At 45.3% G+C, this 20,216-nt stretch overlaps 1 protein-coding gene across 2 annotated transcripts in view; it reads right to left on the bottom strand.

Moving 5' to 3' along the window:
- GCNT3 (glucosaminyl (N-acetyl) transferase 3, mucin type) overlaps window positions 1–20,216 on the bottom strand; it is a 79,644-nt gene that overhangs the window by 59,165 nt on the left and 263 nt on the right. The window lies entirely within an intron of this gene.

The following is a 20,216-nucleotide window of genomic DNA, read 5'->3' as shown; positions in this document are numbered from 1 at the left end:
GTTGGGCAAAAATTTAAGTATGGCATCAAAAACACAATACATTAAAAAATAGATAAATTGGACTTGATCAAAATTAAGTCTCCTAGGCCGGATGTGGTGGCTCACACCTGTAATCCCAGCACTTTGGGAGGCCGAGGAAAGTGGATCACTTGAGGACAGTGGATCACTTGAGGTCAGGAGTTTGAGATCAGCCTGGCCAACATGGTGAAACCCTGCCTCCGCTAAAAATACAAAAATTAGCTGAGCATGATGGCAGGTGCCTGTAAGCCCAGCTACTCAAAAGGCTGAGGCACCAGAATCGCTTGAACCTGGGAAGCAGAGGTTGCAGTGAGCCAAGATCATACCACTGCACTCCACCCTGGGCAACAGAGCAAGATTCTGTCTCCAAAAAAGGAGGAAAAAAACAAAAGAAAGAAAAAAGAAAAGTCTGACAGAGCCACACAGATGTGACTATGCAGAAACAGGTACTCAGGCAAGGAGCGAGCATCCATGGAGAGTAATATGACCCTTGCTGTCAAAATAACAAACGTACCTACTCTCTGACCTACAATACCATTTCTAGGAATTTTCCCTATAGAAGTACTTGAATGTATTTAAAACTATGTTAGTATAAGGATTATTTATTGAAGCATGGTTTGCAATAGCAAAGTAGTAGACACTTCAACATACATCAATAGGGAAAGTTAATTAAAATTATAGGAAATTCATGCAATGCAACTATTTTTTAAAAGGCAGGAGGAGCTCTTTATGTATAGATACTGAAAAGATTTTCAGGATATATTTTAAAAGAACAGTATGTATATGTCACTAGATAAAGAAAGTGAGAGTAAAATAATGAAAATGAAAAGACTAGTCAGAGGCAGACATGATATTTGCAACACATATCACAAAACACTTTATCAAGCAGAGTTCCATGGGAGGAAAAGAAACACTCTTTTGCAATGCAAAAAGGGAAACTAAAAAAATATGGAAAGAGACAGGCATTTACAAGAGAAAATTCAAATGCCCAATAAACATAAAAATGTGCTCAATCTCATTAGTAATCGGGAAAATGTAAATTAAAACCTCCCACCATGATATACCATTACAGGTCAGCCGGGGTAAAAGTACAAAAGACCAACAAAACCAAGTGTTAGAGAGGATGTGTAGTAGTAGAAACTCTAGCACACTGCTGCTGTGATTATAAACTAGTACAGCCACTTTGAAAACAGGTGGCAGCACCTACTGAAATCAAAGAGATTCACATTCTGAGACCCAGCAATTCTACTCCTAGGTATATAACCACCAGAAACATGTATGCTTATTCTCCAAGATACATGTAAAAAATAAGTGTTTCAAGCACCCTTATAACAGCCCAAAACTAGAAACAAACAAAACGTTCATCAACAGAAGAACAAGAGCCAGGCGCGGTGGCTCATGCCTGTAATCCCAGCACTTTGGGAGGGCAAGGTGGGCGGATCACCTGAGGTGGGGAGTTCGAGATCAGCCTGACCAACATGGAGAAACCCCATCTCTACTAAAAACACAAAAACAGCCAGGCATGGTGGTGCATGCCTGTAATCCCATCTACTTGGGAGGCTGAGGCAGGAGAATTGCTTGAACCCAACGTGGAGGTTGCAGTGAGCCAAGATTGCACCATTGCACTCCAGCCTGGGCAACAAGAGCAAAACTCTGTCTCAAAAACAAAAACAAAACAGAACAAAAAGAAAAGCAAAAACAGAACAGATATATAAATTACAGAATATTCACACAAGAGTATACCCAGTAACACAAACGAGAGAACTACTATTTTTGTGTTTTTAGTAGAGATGGGGTTTCTCCATGTTGGCCAGGCTGATATCGAACTCCCGACCTCAGGTGATCCGCACACCTCGGCCTCCCAAAGTGCTGGGGTTACAGGCATGAGCCACCGCACCTGGCCCTTGTTCTACTATTGATGAACGTTTCAGTTGTTTCTAGTTTGGGGCTATTAATGATAAGGGCGCTTGAAACTTTTTTTTTTTTAACATGTATCTTGGAGAATAAGCACACACATTTCATCCACGACATGGATGAATCTAACCCAAAAAATATTAAACAAAAAGAAACCATTACAAAAGGACATGGAATATGAATCTAGTAACGTGACATGCAAAAAATGGTCTTTGGATTTGCATATCTAGGTGACCGAACTATAAAGCAAGGAGGCGATGACCATAAATCAGGATAGAATTTACCTTTGGGGAGAGGTTGTGATAGAGAGGACATGATTTATGGGGTGATACGGTGTTCTTTTTTATTTTTTGAGACAGGGTCTCACTCTGTAGTACAGCGTAGACTTCAGTGGTGTGATCATAGCTCACTGCAACCTCCAACTCCAGGTTGAAGCAATCCTCCCACTTTAGCCTCCCAAGTAACTGAGACTACAGGCACAGTTGGGCACCACCACACCAAGTTAATATGTAGAAATGTGGTCTCACTGTGTTGCCCAGGCTATTATCAAATCCTGGCCTCAAGTGATCCTCCTGCCTCGGCCTTCCAAAAGTGCTGGGATTACAGGCGTGAGCCACCATGCCCAGCCATGCAGCATTCTATTTCTTGATCTGGATAATGGCTTTATAGTGTTGACTTAATAATTTATTTAGCAAAGCACTATATGTTCTATTCTTTCCCACGTCTATTTCACCAAAAGGTGTTGTATTAAGGTATACAGTGAAAAATCCTGCTGCCCCTTACCCTTTTCTCCTACCATCCATTTCCTACATCCTCCCTGACATAAAACCACTTTTATTGGTTTGCTATCTATCCTTCCAAAATGTTTTAAATGCACATAAGGATTGATTGATTGATTGATTGAGACAGAGTCTCCCTCTATCTCCCAGGTTGGAGTGCAATGGCCTGATCTCGACTCATTGCAACCTCCACCTCCCGGGTTCAAGCAATTCTCCTGCCTCAGCCTCCCAAGTAGCTAGGATCACAGGCATACACCACCACACCCAGCTAATGTTTGTATTTTTAGTAGAGGGAGGGTTTTACCATGTTGGCCAGGCTGGTCTTGAACTCCTGATCTCAAGGGAACAGCCCACCTTGGCCTCCCAAAGTGCTGGGATTACAGGCTTGAGTCACTGCTCTAGGCCAATGTTTTTTAAATTTTATATTTATAGGTACTTATCTATATTTATATTTTTTAAATTATTTATTATTAATTGCAGGTCTTGCTCTGTCATTCAGGCTGGAGTACAGTGGCACAATCATAGCTTACTATATAACCTCAAACTCCTGGGCTCAAGCAAATATATTCTTACCACTGCCACCCTGCATCTTTTCTTATACCTAAGATATAAGGATATTGTTTTTCTCTACCTTTTTGAGGGTTGGTTGGGTTTTTTTGGTTTGTCTTTTAGTCAACAATAGATCTTGGAGATCTTTACACATCTACAGTTGCATAGTTTTCCATTTTATCTACCATAGCTAGACCTCTTCTATTAATGGACATTTGGGTTGTATCTGTTCTTTCACTATTGCAAAGATACAATCAGTAAGTTTTCATATACATAATTTTATATGAAAGCACATATATCAGTAGAATAAGCCCCCAGAAATGAGACTGCTGTGACAAAGCATGGGTACATTTGTAAGATATTGTCAGACTGAGCGCAGTGGCTCATGCCTGTAATCCCAGCACTCTGGGAGACTGAGGCAGGCGGATTGCTTGAGTCCAGGAGTTCAAGACCAGCCTGGACAACATAGTGAAGCCCCATCTCTACTAAAAATACAAAAAATTTACCAGGCTTGGTGGCACGTACCGTAGTCCCAGCTACCTAGGAGGCCGAGGTGGGAGGATCACTTGAGTCTGGGAATTAGTGACCAGTTTGGGCAACATGGTGAGACCTCACCTCTACAAATAATACAAAAGTTAGCCAGTTGTGCTGGCACATGCCTGTAGTCTCAGCTACTCAGGAGGCTGAGGTGGAGGTTGCAGTGAGCTGTGATCATGCCACTGCACTCCAGCCTGGGAGATAGAGCAAGATCTTGTTTCAAAATAATAATAAAATGTTTAGCTTAAAGCTGCCTCCTTCATAGTGAACTGTAACCTAACTGGGTGTGTAAACAGACTATAACCTGCTCTTGTGCCGATCACCAAGTTTCAGCTAATCAAAAATGGCCAATTGTTCAAATCATGATCAAATAAGGCAACACCAAGCTAGCTACAGTGTCTCATGCCTATAATCCTAGCACCTCGGGCAGATCACGGAAAGAGGATCGCTCGAGGCCAGGGTCTCGCTCTGCCAGCCAGGCTGGAGTATAGTGTTCTGATAATAGCTCACTGCAGCCTTGACCTCCTGGGCTCAAGCTATCCTCCCTCCTCAGCCTTTTGAGTAGCTGGGATTATTTTTTCAGTCCCGCACCTAATTTTTTTTTTTTTTTTTTTTTTTTTTTTGTAGAGACAAGGTCTCATAATGCTACCCAGGCTGCTCTTAAATGCCTGGTCTCAAGCGATCTTCCCATCTCAGCCTCCCAAAGTGCTGGGACTACAGGCATGAGTCACCATTCCTAGCCTTGTTCACATTACTTGCACATCTTTCTTTGGAGTTTTGGTTCTTTTCTTGTTTCTAGTTCTTTTCTGTATTTGGAAGATTAGCTCTTCTTCCATACTCTATGATGAGTTACAGCTATTTTTCCCCAGGATGCCATTTGCTTTTGTTTTGTTTTGGTGGAAATGGGGTCTCACCATGTTGCTCAGGCTGGTCTCAAACTCCTGGTCTCAAGCAATCCACAGCCTCCCAAAGTGCTGGGATCACAGGTGTGAGCCACTGTACCCAGCTATGCCATTTGCTTTTTACCTTATGGTATATATTTTGTTTTGCCAAGCGGAGGGATTTTGGTTTTTTTTGCAATGTGGTCAAATTTACAAACTTTCACTTTCAGATTCTAGCTTTTGAGTCATAGCTAGAAAGGTCTTCCCCGTTCTAAGCATATACAGGAATTCTCCCTTGGCAGGTAACTCTGTAGGAAAGAAGGGGGAGTGGGAGGAAGATAGTCTCCCATGTCTTCTAGTACTTTTACAACTTCAGTTTTTACACTGAAATCATCAATCCATTTGGAATTTATCTTGGTCAATAACGTAAGATGTGGATCCAACTTAATACTCTCCCTGAGCATAACCCAGTTTACTGACCATTTATTTGATAGTCTCTTGTTGGTTACCTGCTAGTTTTGCTTTGCATTTCAATTCGAATTTTCCAACAGCAAGGTTAATAATTTATTGCCCAGAGGAGATTATTTCAAGCTAACCTCATTCTGTGTCCTGATAAACAGTATTTCTCTTTCTGCAATGCATTCTGCCCTCAGTGAAAGTAAGGAGAGCCTGATTCCTCTGCTGAAGAACAGGAAAAGTGTAACCCAAGTCACAGACCAGCCTCGAATCTCTAAGAGGCCCCAGGTCAGTACTGTGTTCTTTGGTTTTCAGGTTAGTCAACTAAAGATGCATGTTTCTTGTACCAAAAAGTGCTGGTTATGAAGTTCCACTAAATTCTAAAATTAGTTGAACCAAGAAGTTGGTTTGCAAGTAATACCTAATAACACTTTCAATTTATTTATTTATTTATTTTTTTGAAACTGAGTCTCACTCTGTTACCCAGGCTGGAGGGCAGTGGCATGATCTTGGCTCACTGCAACCTCTGCCTCCCAGGTTCAAGCGATTCTCCTGCCTCAGCCTCCCAAGTAGCTGGGACTACAGGCACGCACCACCACACCCAGGTAATTTCTGTATTTTCAGTAGAGGTTTCACAATGTTGGCCAGGCTGGTCTCAAACTCCTGACCTCAGGTGATCCACCTGCCTCGGCCTCCCAAAGTGCTGGGATTACAGGCGTGAGCCACCGCACCCAGCCTTCAGTTTATTCTTGCGTTGTATTTTTCCCCCACTGTATTACTTTGCCCCATCCAAAGGCAATGAAAGTGTATTTCAACGAGAGAGACATATTATTAAACAAGGTTGTGACGACACTACAAATATATTTTTCCATTGAATTTAATGGACACAAGCAGAGTAACAAACAATGGCACATAAACAGGGTCAGATGCACAGACTGGAAAGGAACGCAGGAAGAACATCAATCGTAAAGCCAGAGAGCCAAGTGGCTAATTTTCTCCAAAAGGTATTTTTCACTTCCTCTTTTATTTAACCCCATTGCTGAGTCCCTCCTATGGGTCAAGCCCATGCTAACACCTATTTAGGTGTAGGTGGATCTCATTTGGAAGAATTTTCAATTAATAAACAGACAGCTAAAGAGAAATCATTTTCTTTCAGTGGTATAGGATAGTGTAAAGGCACTGGAAGAATTTGAAAACTTGGGTTCTGCTTTTTACTCATTGAACACACCAGAAAAAGTCACTCAATTCTTTTTCAAATGAGTTCCCTTATCTAGAACATCAAGGAACATCTCATCCATCTACACTCACTGTTTAGGATTCAATGAGTTAATATGTACAAGAGGGCTTTTCAAAAATATACGAAAATACGATTCAGATTGTCAGATTGTCAAGGTAGGGGAGAAACACAAAGGTTCTAAGCGAATGTCTTCATTTCACTATATGAAAACTGCCAGTCTAAGAGCCTCAGGCAGGGGCAGGATGGAATTAGAACTCTGACCTCCTGATGCAGAATTCACTGCTCTTCCCCAGCTTTCCAATGTTAGAGGCCATTGGGAAGCTGACAGTGAGGCAAGAGCATTGCTCAGACAGTCACTGGTATGGCATGGCCCATGCCCCAGTTGGGCTCAGACGAGAGGTCCAGTCCACAGCTCTGTGTGCCACCGATGTAACCTAAGGCAAGAAGGTCCCTCTCCTCCCTCTGGGCCCTGGTTTCCATTTTTTTTTTTAGATGGCAGTCTTGCTCTGTCACCCAGGCTGGAGTACAGTGGTATAATCTTGGCTCACTACAACCTCCACCTCCCAGGTTCAAGCGATTCTTATGCCTTAGCTTCCCAAGTAGCTGGGATTACAGGTGTCTGCCATCACTCCTGGCTAATTTTTGTACTTTTAGTACAGACAGGGTTTCACCATTTTCGCCAGGCTGGTCTTGAACTCCTGACCTCAGGTGATCCACCCACCTCGGCCTCCCAAAGTGCTGGGATTATAGGCATGAGCCACTGCGCCCAGCTCTGGATTCCTTATCAAACTTAAAGGGTTGGACAACATGGGCTCTATGTGCCTTTCAGGCAATATCCTAAAATATTAAGGCAAATTTGCAAACACACACACACCCCCCATTACCACCTGAAACAGAACAGGTGTTTCTGATTATTTAAATTTCCAAACCAACCCTCATCTTCCATGACTTCTCATTCCTTTGGACCAAGTCAAATTCAAGTTTCTTCTCTTGACACTGAAGATATTACCACTACTATCAAACCTCACTGCCCTGAGGCCTTGCCACCATTTAACTGGGCTCCCTGCTTCTAGCCTTGTCTCTGGCTGTTCTCCACAAGGTAGCTACAGGGAACAAGCTAAAAGAGGTCAGATCACATTGCTCCTCTGCTCAGGACCTTCTAATGGCTCCCACCTCAGCCAAAGTCAGATTGTTTATAGGGCCTACATGACCTGCCCTACATGACCTGCCCTCCATCTCTTCCAATTCTCAGACATTTTCTTCTATTCCTCTCCCCATTGGGTCCAGTGATGGGTCTCTTGACTATTCTTGCCACACCAGCACCTTCTTCAGGCCTCTGCACACACACGTGCTCCCATTACCTGAACAGTCTTCCTCGGTTATCAAATGGCTCCTTCACATCATTACTCAAATGTCACCTTCACAGGAGAGCCTTCACTGATCACTCACATTTTTTTTTTTTTTTTTTTTTTTTTTTTTTTTTTTTTTTTGAGACAGAGTCTCGCTCTGTCGCCCAGGCTGGAGTGCAGTGGCCGGATCTCGGCTCGCTGCAAGCTCCGCCTCCCGGGTTCACGCCATTCTCCTGCCTCAGCCTCCCGAGTAGCTGGGACTACAGGTGCCCGCCACCTCGCCGGGCTAGTTTTTTGTATTTTTTAGTAGAGATGGGGTTTCACTGTGTTAGCCAGGATGGTCTTGATCTCCTGACCTCGTGATCCGCCCGTCTCGGCCTCCCAAAGTGCTGGAATCACAGGCTTGAGCCACTCACCATTTTTGTTGTTTTTAAGATAGGGTCTTGCTCTGTTCCCCAGGCTAGAGCGCAATGGCACGATCAGCTCCCTGCAGCCTTGAACTCTCGGGCTCCAGTAATCCTCCCACCTCAGCTTTCAGAGTAGCTGGGACCACTGGTGCATTGTACCACCACACCCAGCTCTGATTACTCACTGTAATTTTGTTTATTTATAAGACAGTCCAGCCCTGTCACCCAGGAGTGCAGTGGCACAATCTTGACTCATCGTGACCTCTGCCTCCTGACTTCAAGTTATTCTTGTGCCTCAGCCACTCAAATAGCTGGGATTGCAGGCGTGCACCACCACATCCAGGTAATTTTTTTGTGTTTTTAGTAGAGACGGGGTTTAGCTATATTGCCCAGGCTGGTCTTGAACTCTTGAGCTCAGAGTGATCAACCCACCTTGTCCTCCCAAAGTTCTGGGATTACAGGCGTGAACCACTGTGCCTCGCCTGATTACTCACTTTAAAATTACCTCCCTACACACACATACACACACACACAAACACCCCTTATCCCCTTTGCCCCATTTACCTCCATAACACTTATATTTTCCTTGTTTATTGCCTGTCTTGCTTCACTGCAAAATGTGCTCCATGAGGGCAGGGATGGTCGGTTTTGTTTGCTGCTGTATCCCCAGTGCCTAGAACAGTATGTAGCACATAGTAGGTACTTGACAATTATTTGTTACTGGGCTGGGTGCAGATTACTCCCCTGTAATCCTAGTACTTTGGGAGATGGAAGCAGGAGGATCACTTGAGGTCAGAAGTTCGAGACCAGCCTGGGCAACATAGCAAGACCCCATCTCTACTAAAAAAAAAAAAAAAAATGTTTAAAAATAGCCAGATGATGGGGTCCCACACCTCTAATCCCAGATATTTGGGAGACTGGGGTGGGATAATCACTTGAACCTGGAAGACTGAGGCTGCAGTGAGCCATGATCGTGCCACTGCACTCTAGCCTGGGTGATGGTGTGAGACTCTGTCTCAAAAAATGTATTTTTACTAAATTCTAGCCACAAGGAAATTGAATAACATAACTGAACTAGTTTACTTAACTACCTGCACAAAGGAAAGAGAGTAAGAACTTGAGTAGGTTGGTGTGACACCACACTTTGGGGGCTGCTGTTTGAAATCAGAGGGGTGCATTTGCCCGCACACACATGTTTAACGAAAACAGGAAGAGAAACTAGACAGAAAAGGTAATATAATCATTTACCTAAGCTGAGAAGAGTTGGTAGGCAGATGTGAGCCAGACAATTGCCACTAAGTGTGAAAAAGGGCTTCCAGGCCTGGCATCGTGGCTCAGGCCTATAATCGGCCTGGCGTGGTGGCTCATGCCTATAATCCCAGCACTTTGGGAAGCCAAGGCAGGTGGATCACTTGAGGCCAGGAATTTGTGACCAGCCTGGCCAACATGGTGAAACCCCGTTTCTACTAAAACTACAAAAATTAGTCAGGTGTGGTGGCGCCAGCTACTCAGGAGGCTGAGGCAGGAGAATTGCTCAAACCCGGGAGACAGAGGTTGCAGTGAGCCGAGATCGCGTCATTGCACTCCAGCCTGGGTGACAAAGCAAGACACTGTCTCAAAAAAAAAAAAAAAGAGGGGGGGCCTTCCAGCTGTCAGGAAAGTTCAGGAGCTATATCCGTGAATGGAGGAACATTTGTTGATTTCAGTGATCCCGGAATCAATATAGGTATTAGAATAAACACAGATATAGAGGAGGATAAAGAAGGCAAGATTAAATATTTACCTTGTGCTCACAATACATGCATTAGCAGAGCACAGAAGTTGGGGAGACACTAGGGATTTTGCTGTGTACACACAGATTACAGATTACGAGCAATTATTGCCTCTCCTCTGTTAACTCCACTGGACTCTATCCCTGGTGTCAGGGTTGCCTTCAGTTTCACAACTCTGTTTGCCTAGCTCATGGCAGGACACACAGTTGAATCTGCTCTGACCACAAATATAAAGTACCTGAGAAAGGAACAATGGGAGTCCAGTGAAGTCCCTGAGAAGTTCCTGAGAAATAAACAATGGGAGGGCCTATGGCAGTCATTAATGAGTGAGTGTCTTCCTGGGATGGTGTAGTTGGTCACCACTGTGCAGGCGCCCCACCCATGTGCATTATGAGGAAAGGCACATCAGACACTCCTAAACAACCCAATAGGAAGCTACCCTTCCTTCAACACATGCGCACACGGCACCTATGGTCACAGCCAGGTCACTGTGGGAATAGTTTTTGTATTGCTTGGGGTCTGCTTTGGAAAAAGCTGTGTCTGGCCAGGTGTGGTGGCTCACACCTATAATCCCAACACTTTTGGAGGCCGAGAAGGATGAATCACTTGAGGTCAGGAGTTCAAGACCAGCCTGGCTAACATTGCGAAACCCCGCCTCCACTAAAAATACAAAAATTAGCTGGGTGTGGTGGTGGGTGCCTGTAATCCCAGCTACTCGGGAGGCTGGGAAAGGAGAATCACTTGAACCTGGGAGGTGGAGGTTGCAGTGAGCCAAGATCACGCCATTGCACTCTGCACTCCAGCCTGAGCAACAGAGCAAGACTCCATCTCAAAAAAAAAAAAAAAAAAAAAGAAAGAAAAATCTGTCATGCATTCCCCCTTTCTCACCATTATGTCCACCTTCCTCTTTGGCCTCTTCCATCTCCTCTCCTCCCTCTCAGGTCCAGTCATATTCCTCTCTCACTTCTAATTCTCTCTCCATTTCCAGCGACGATCACAGCATGCGACACATTTGAGTTGGAAACATTAGTTAAAAGAGAGAGAAGAGAAGGAGGGGGAAGGGAGGGAGGGACGTAGGGCAAGAGAGGGAAAGCGGAAGAAGGAAGGAAACTATTTCCTCTGGGCGTCTTCCATTTCTGGAGTCTGAACAAATTAGTATTCATTTAGTTAATTAATTTACTTACATCCAAGCTTATCTAAAAAGAAGATTTAACTAAAATATACATAAAATACACTAAGGCAACAAAACCCAGAGGAAAGATGAAACAAAGGAACAAAAGTGTTAAAGCAAACTAAATATGGCCCAAGGACACCGTACTTCTATATTTGAGTCCTTGTGGATAAACTGTAACCTAGCTTAACAGACAGAATTGAAAACCTAACTTAGGAGTCTGAGCCTGTAACAATAGCTATGTCTTGGCCAATCCAAGTGTGACAAGAAGCGGCCATACTTCAACCATTCATACGCTGCTGAGGGTTCAAAATGTGTTCAAATAAGGCATACGCCGAACTGTAACCAATCCAGCCATTCTGTACCTCACTTCCAATTTCTGTACGCCATTTCTCTTTGTCTATGAATCTTCCACCACGTGGCGGCGCTGGGGTCTCTGTGAATCTGCTGTGATTCCGGGGACTGCTCAATTCACGAAGTGTTCATTGATCAGTTAAACTCCTTTAAATTCAGCTGAAGTTTTTATCAATAGGGACAGAATACAAAACGGAATAAAAAAATGTGGCTAATGCAAAAACACATACCAAGAAGTGGTGTTCCCTTAACCCATGTATGCCTGGTGTTCCATTATTGGAACACTAAGCATGTGGGAGTTGTTGATATCCTACTGCTCAAGGTCACCACCAAGCTCTGATTTTTCACATCTGCAATTCAAAAAATCGCAACCTCCAGCATAAATGGGTTAAGAAAGCAGGCCACAAATTGAACTATAAATTTGGTAGCTTAAAACTATGAAAACATACATCTCAGGGTCTGATTAAAAAAAACTGAGAAACACATACGTGACCTGATGCCAACCCAAGATAGATTTTTTTTTTAGATAAAATGAACAATATCTCAACAATTAACAATGTCTTTAGAATGGGTAAAGTGACAGGTGTCACAGAACTTCGAAGATTCCTCAAGGAAAACCATAGGCTTATCTCCATAGAGCCTTTTATTTTGAGACAGAGTCTTGCTCTGTTGCCCAGGCAGGAGTACAGTGGCATGATGATCATAACTCACTGCAGCTTCAACTTTCTGGCCTCAAACGATCCTCCTGCCTCAGCCTCTGGAGAGCTGGGTCTTCAGGCACATGCCACCAGGCCTGGCTAATTTTTTATTTTCTATAGAGATAGGGTCTCACTTTATTGCCCAGGCTGGGCTTGAACTCCTCGGCTCAAGTCATCTTCCCACCTCGGCCTCCCAAAGTGCTAAGATTACAGGCATGAGGCACCACATCTTGCCAGAGCCATTTATCATCAGCAATTCTATGTAAGTCCAGGCCCCAGACATCTGCTGCTCTGGCATATCCTATGCAAACTTGTAACTCATAGGCAAGGTTTGTTTAGCTGGGACTGTGTTTGCAATTTTGCCACTGCTGTTATTTTAAAGTCAATACACTTAGGAGGGGTCAGCATGCCTCCATTCCTCCTCCTCTATTGTTTTTAATACTGTGGCTTCCTACATTAATGTTACATAACTGGGTCCTAAAGGCATTGCCCTGGAGACCCGAGACACTCATCTATTTATTCAACGGATATTTTTGAGCACCTTTTATTGCACTCTTCTACATAAACGAACAACACATCCTACTTTAGGAGCTTAAATTCTAGGGGAATGAAACTGGCAATAGATAAATAAAATTATATGGTATATCAGATCGGTAAGTATTACAGAAAATAAAGCAAGAAAAGGCAAGAGAGTGCTAGAGGAAGGAAATTTTTATGGAGCCAGTGAAGTCCTCACTGAGGTCACATTTGAGTAATGACCTGAAAGGTCAGGGAACTGTAGCTATCTGAAGAAACAGCAAGAGCAGAGGCGCTGGCGTAAGGATTGGTTTGCCTTGCTGGAAGAACAGCACAGGAGTTAACTTGCCCAGAGCAAAACAGCAAGGAGGAGTGGAGAAGTGCTAAGAGAAAGAGGAAATGGTAGACGGGCAAGACAAATCACATGGACCCTATAGGGTCACTGTAGGTACTTCAGAGTGTGACCAAGCACCCCCACTTTGTTTGTTTTTTTTTGAGACAGAGTTTTGCTCCTGTTGCCCAGGCTACAGTGCAATGGCACGATCTTGGCTCACTGCAACCTCCGCCTCCTGGGTTCAAGCGATTCTCCTGCCTCAGCCTCCCAAGTCGTTGGGATTACAGGCGCACGCCACCATGCCCGGCTAATTTTTGTATTGTTAGTAGAGACAGGGTTTTACCATGTTGGCCAGGCTGGTTTTGAACTCCTGACCTCAGGTGATCCTCCCAGAGTGCTGGGATTATAGGCATTAGTCACTGTGCCCTGTCTCCAAGTACCCCCATTTTTTTAGAGTATAAACCAAAAACAAATTCTAAGGCTGCCCCCCTACAAACATTTGAATGGACCCTTCCTCTCAGCCAAAGGCATTCTAGAGTTAACCTGGAAATCTAGTTCAGGCCATGATGGAAGAGGGGGCAGGATATGCCTCATTATATCCCTCCAGCATTAACACCAACACGGACCTTAAGTCTGACAAGAAACATTTACAGTCTATTCTCACTAAGCCTGATACTCAGAGGCTCATCTGCATAAAACCTAGGTCTTCACAATCCCTCATAGGAACCCAGACATTCCTTTCTACTGATAACTCTTTCAACCAACTACCAATCTACCTATGACCCTTTCAGATCCAGCCAGCGTAGATCTTACACATATTGACTGATGTATTATGTCTCCCTAAAATGTGTAAAAGCTAACTGTACTCTGACCACCTTGGGCACCTGTCATCAGAATCTCCTGAGGCTGTCACAGTACATCTTTAACCTTGACAAAGTAAACTTGCTAAATTGAGATCTGTCTCATTGACTTCACAATGGTTCACAAAGCTTTCATTACTTCCCCTCCCCCACCCTTTCTCTGGCTCCCTGTTTCCTAATTAGTACTTCAGAAGTACAAATATAACCTTTCACCTCCTGTCCCACCAGACATTCCCTACAGGGCAAGTTCTTCCAACTTTATGTTCCAAGACAGATCTCTCCTGGAGAGCTGACAGATTTGCAAACCAAAGCATGCTCACCAGGGAACTTCCACCCTCCAAGCAGGCATTTGAAAGCGTATTTGCTGTGGCCACTTTTACAACTTACTTCTGCCTAGGAAAGCGCCAACTCAACTGCCCCATGGCTAAAACACCAAGCTAGCAGGGAAACCCCACCCTTGCCCATTTCTTTCCTTACCTTTTAAAAATGCCTGCTTTCTGCTCCACAAGTGAAGCCACAGAGCAGGACATCTGTACGTTTCCCCCAAGCTATAGTAGCTTCAGAATAAATTCATTTGTTTTGTATCAGGCCTCGTTCTTGTTAACTGGACTCTGCATGTCAACAACTAACCCACCTTTCAGTTATGATGTTGGTAGCCTGTACAGGGAAGCACTGTGCACTACAGGTCGGCCTGTTCCTGAGCTACTGGGCAAGGTATGAGGTTACCTGGGAGTACCAGCTGCTGGTGGCTAGTGAACCCCAAGATGGGAACATTAGGGAATTTCCCACCACCTACCAAAAATGCTTTTGTTTTGGGGGCACCTCCCTATTGCCTCCCTGCATGATATTTGCTGCCTTCAACACTTAGCTGATACAAAGCAAGTGAACTCCAAAAAAGAAAAACAAAAAGCTGGTAAACTTCAGAACTAAGTCGGTCAGGAGTGCCCCCGACCACCCTCTGCCTCTTTTTCGGTCAGGAGTGCCCCCGACCACCCTCTGCCTCTTTTGGGATGTCACTGAAACCCTGACATGCTTAGGACCTGGCTGCTAGTGATACCATTTGAACATTTTTGTTTGTATATACAGAGTAAGGGTTAAAGAAAGGAGACAAACAAAAAGTGGCTCAACAGTCAAAGACAGGTTTATCATGGAGAATAAACCTGAGAGGGGCTTCTGGCCAATGTAGGTCAGGGCATTCTCTTACAGACTAAGGGTATTTAAGGGTTTAGTGAGGGAGAGCTTGTCACAGGTTCAGAATGTTTCTGGGTGGAAGAAAGTTTTATTGCAGGGTTGGCATATTTCCAGTTTTAGGGGGGTTTATTTCGGGTTTAGAATGTTTCTGGTCAGAGGTATCATCTGCGGTTTATGATCTTGCCGGCATGAGCCATTAGGTTGATTTTTGGGGGCTGGATTTAGGTGGTTTTTAATCGAGGGGAACTTAAAATGGCAGTGTTTGTCCAAGATGGTGATGCTCCTGCTCTATCATGTAGCACCATAGAAGCTCTGCTCAGATGGAACTCAGATGTCCATGGAGCCATTTTGGAAATGGACTGGAGGATTCAGGCTCTCACCCAGCCAGGGATTTTGTTTTGAAGTGCACCATTTGTTTATGTGAATGTATGGCTTTGTGTATGGGCCCCGATTTCTTTTCTTTTCTATCTTCAACTTCACCCTTCTAATTACTGTCATTCAAAAAAAATAAGACAAGTCTCAATCATTTTAGGAGATTTATTTGCCAAACTTTAGGACACAGGCCCATGACACAGCCTCAGGAAGTCCTGACAACATGTCCCCAGGACGGTCGGGGCACAGCTTGGTTTTATACATTTTAGGGAGACGTGATGCATCAATCAATATATGTAAGAAGTACATTGGTTCCATCCAGAAAGGCAGGGAGGGGGCTTCCAGGTCTCGGGTCCCTGTGACAAATGGCTGCATTTTTTGAGTTTCTGATAAGCCTTTCCAAAGAAGGCAATCAGAATATGCATCTATCTCAGCGAGCAGAGGGATGACTTCGAATAGAATGGAGGACAGATTTGCCTGGAGCAGTTCCCAGCTTGAAGGGGCCCAAGATACTTTCCTTTCACATTATCAGCTTTACTTACACTATCAGTCACTTACAGTGTTACTCCTCTGGGCAGCAGGCACCCCTTGCTCCCTCTGGCTGGAAACAATTCAGTTTGACTGGCAACTTGCAGAGGTGACAGGAACCCATCCCACTAGACCTGGGGTGCTGAGGCTTATCACAGGCAAAAGTCTAGCCCATCTGCAATGCCACCTCCTGAATGAGACACAGCTATTACTGTTTAAGCTGATCCATTCTCAAAAACTGGACAGGGCTATGACCACCTTCATGAGTACTCATAGCTCTTTCTGTAGCCTGTTGAACATATATACTTAGCCAGCCTGTCGTATCTGGTTATGATTGGCAGTGGGGAACATACCTGACAACTAGGAATTTGGGAAATGCCTCCGACAGCCCTGAAAGACATGCACAAACAAAGTTATGTCTGACCCCACATTGGCGCTAGACCAAGGATTAGCATCCTGACTCAGGACAGGACCATTCTGGTGGTAAAGCTACTTGTAACAGTGGCCCCAATTGCAAGGATCGGCATAACCCTCCATTGTGGAGCTTACTGCTGTTGCATCCTCTATATGGGAAAACAAGGCAAGCTCTTTCAGAGACCTTCTAGACCAGCAGTCCCCAACCTTTTTGGAACCAGGGACCGGTTTCATGAAAGACAATTTTTCCATAGGATGGGGTGAAGGGGAGGGGAGGATGATTTTGAGTTGAAAATGTTCCACCTCAGATCAGGCATTAGATTATCACAAGGAACAGACAGCCTAGATCCCTCGGATGCGCAGTTCACAGTAGGTTTTGTGCTCCTGCGAGAATCTAATGTTGCAGCTGATCTGACAGAAGGCAGAGCTCAGACGGTGATGCTCGCTAGCCCACCACTCACCTCCTGCTGTGCAGCCTGGTTTCTAACAGCCCACAGACTGGTACTGGTCTGTGACCCAAGGGCTGAGGACCGCTGTTCTAGACCTCACACCATAATGCTCCTAACAGTATCATCTGTAAGTTCATGTACTTGTGAATATTCCCAACTCCAAGTAGATCAGTTCCATTCTGATGTCCAATGGCTACACCCTCCTTTCAGCAGAAAGCAGCCAGAATGAATATGGCATCCAGATCCCATAGAAATGGGAGGGAACTTGGGGTTGGGGAACTGTAACCGAGTACCCCAATTTATCTAAGAGGTGGTTTATTCTTCTCTCTCTTCTTTTGCTTCCCTGGCTCCCTGTCTCCCACCTAAGCCCTTCAGAAATGCAAATATAAACTTTCACCTCTAGCCTCACCAAAGATTCCCTATGCAGCAAGTTATTCTAACCTTGTGCTCCAAGACAGATCTCTCCTTGAGAGCTGATAGTCCATGGGCAGACCACCAAGGCAGACCTGCCACGGAACTTTCGACTCCAGGACCAGGCCTCAGAACTTTCACCTTGTGGGGATGGCCTCCGAACTTCCACCCTCTAGGAGTTGCCCTGGAACTTTCATCCACCAGGAGGGCATGTCGAAAGCATGCCTGTTTGGAATCTTTTACAACTTACTTCTGCTCAGGAAGGCGCCACGACCGGTGCCTGAGGACACAGTCACCCCTCCCCTAGCCCTCTCTAAAACAAACAAAGGCATGAAGAGTGTTGCAATGAACATAAGAAAAATACATAAAACCTCAACAGGGCATTCCCTGAGCAGGGCTACAGCAACTGTTGGCCGGAAGACATGCAAGCAGCAGGTATAGAACTGTCATCCCATTCCTTTTTAGCTGCGCACCGAACACACAGCTCTGAGCGCAACCACTTCCTCGTAAGCCCTCCAAGATAAATTAGCTGCAAGGCTAGTTCCAGAAGTCACCGGAAAGTAACTAAACCAATTTCTGTGATTATCATAATCCACTGAAAAAATGGTTAAGAGCCAGGGGACCCTGGAGAACAATAGCCCTTTTTTACTGGCCCGAAAGTGTTTCCACTCGTCCCAGCAATTAGGGCACCTGTACAGGCAGTGCCCTAAACAGGTGGCCCAAGTCTCTAAGAAGGACTGGTATAGAATGGAAGAGGGGCCCAGGCACCCCAGCGCTGCCACCCACTGGGCGGGTAACCCAGGGCAAGTCATTCCTCTAGGAGTCACAGTTACTCATCTCTCAATTGAGGGTTTTACTTTGCTTTGGAGACAGAGTCTCGCTTTGTTGCCCAGGCTGGAGCGCAATGGCACGAGAGACCACCTCACTGCAACCTCCACCTCCCAGGTTCAAGCAATTCTCTTGCTTCAGCCTCCCAAATAGCTGGGATTACAGGTGCGTGCCACCACACCCAGCTAATTTTTTGTATTTTTAGTAGAGACGGGGTTCCACCTCACTGCAACCTCCACCTCCCAGGTTCAAGCAGTTCTCTTGCTTCAGCCTCCCAAATAGCTGGGATTACAGGTGCGTGCCACCACACCCAGCTAATTTTTTGTATTTTTAGTAGAGACGGGGTTTCACCATGTTGGCCAGCGTGGTCTCAAACTCCTGACCTCAGGTGATCCACCCGCCTTGGCCACCCAAAGGCTGGGATTACAGGCGTGAGCCACCGTGCCTGGCCTTCAGTTGAGGATTTTATGAGGAGTCAATGAAATTATGAAGTGAGGAACACAGCCCAGTTTATAATGGGGACTCAATTCATGTTGTCCTTTGCCCTGCTCCATACGAGTTGACCAAGGGCAGCCTGCCATCTCTACAGCACACTTGGCTGCTGTGCTTTCTGACTTGCCTGTCAGTCCAAAGGTACTGCCTGAGGAAGTCCAAAACGTCTCTGTCCATGAACAAGGCCAGTGAAACCTACTCCACGGCTCCATTCACTTGTTTCTAAGGAAAGTCAGCTGCATCCGTGCCCCCGACGCCCCTCAGTGCCCGGCCCTTGCCCAAATACACCCCCGACCAAGGAGAAAGCCCGGAGAAGCCTCCATGGCAGGAGGGCAGAGAAAGCTCCAGAAAGAGGCCCAGGCCTGGCTGAGCTCTCATGAGGACACAGGTGCCTGGAAACTTAGTAAAAGTTCTCTCAATTTCTCTCTCCACCAAATAAAGTGCGTGGTTTCCCAAGAGTGCTTCATGTTTCAAGAAAAATAAAGAGGAAATTCCTCTGTGGAAGAGAACAATTGTCCTGGGTGTTTAACATGCAGGCAATTCCTCTGGGTTTAAAGAATGTGACTTGCCCAAGGTCTCCATCTAGTTTGGGAGAGCTGGGAATAGGTCACTTTCCCGGTACGAAGAGGATTTTGACACACTGCTGTGGGGGTCCTTTGCTGATTCCCCCACTCTCTCCCAGCCACCTCCCAGGGCTGTGGAAGTTGGAAAAAGGCTGGGGAACCAACTGACAGAGATCAGAGAGCCACAAAGAAAAACCGAGTCACACGAAAGACAAAGCCAAGAAGGATCTAGAAAGTCAGGCTGTTGTCCAGGCACAGTGGCTCATGCCTATCATCCCAGCACTTTGGGAGACCGAGGAGGGAGGATACTTGAGGCCAGGAATTTGAGATCAGCCTGGGCAACAGAGCAAGACCTTGTCTGTATTTAAAAAAAAAAGAAAAGAAAAAAAAAGAAAAATGTTTAAGTCAGGCCGCTGACATCAGTGGAGGCACCTGGGGCCCAGACCTCTCCTCAAGGTTCCCTCATAATGATCCTGCATTGCTTGAAATAACTTGACTCTAGTCCTTCCACCCAAGGAAGCCCTGGGTGAGTTCACCCTCTCATTTCCAGTTTCCGTCTGAAGGACCAACACCAGGCCACCTGACCTCCTCTGGCTGTGCAGGATGAATACCCCACCCCGTTCTTGGCCTCCTGGCTTCTCTTTTCACACTCATTATGCCCCAAAGGTGTTCTGCTCAGTCATTACCGTAGATATCAGATAACAGCACAATGGCTGAGGGGTCTTTTGGGTCACATATGCCGAACTTCAGCGTGTCCAGAGTCTCCTCCCATGCACGTTTGTGAAAAGTACTTGACTCTCCTCTATGGGCGTCTCCTCGACATTCAGTTTTTATCAGTTTCAACTCTACACACTGCACTTTTCCTGACCTCAAACCCAAGTTCAGCTGCATTTCATCTTACTCAGCTCCATAGCCGTTGATGGTGTCCCCAGTAGCCCCATCATCCTCCCCCTGCAGCCTTATACCCTCAGAATTTCAGAGTCATCAGGGAGCATACGTGTCATTGAATCCTCACAATGCTTGAATCCCCTTTGCCGCCATTAGTGGAGTCTGTCCTTTCTGACTAGAAAGGAGGTGAAGCTCCTGCAGCCCAGGGAGACCCCACCACAGCTCCTGGGCACGGAAATGAGTCCTCC

The sequence above is a fragment of the Macaca mulatta genome, chromosome 7, assembly GCF_049350105.2.
Source record: "Macaca mulatta isolate MMU2019108-1 chromosome 7, T2T-MMU8v2.0, whole genome shotgun sequence".
Classification (NCBI taxonomy): Eukaryota; Metazoa; Chordata; class Mammalia; order Primates; family Cercopithecidae; genus Macaca; species Macaca mulatta.
The sequence above is the reverse complement of the archived record's forward strand: the minus strand, read 5'-3'. Positions and strand labels throughout refer to the sequence as shown.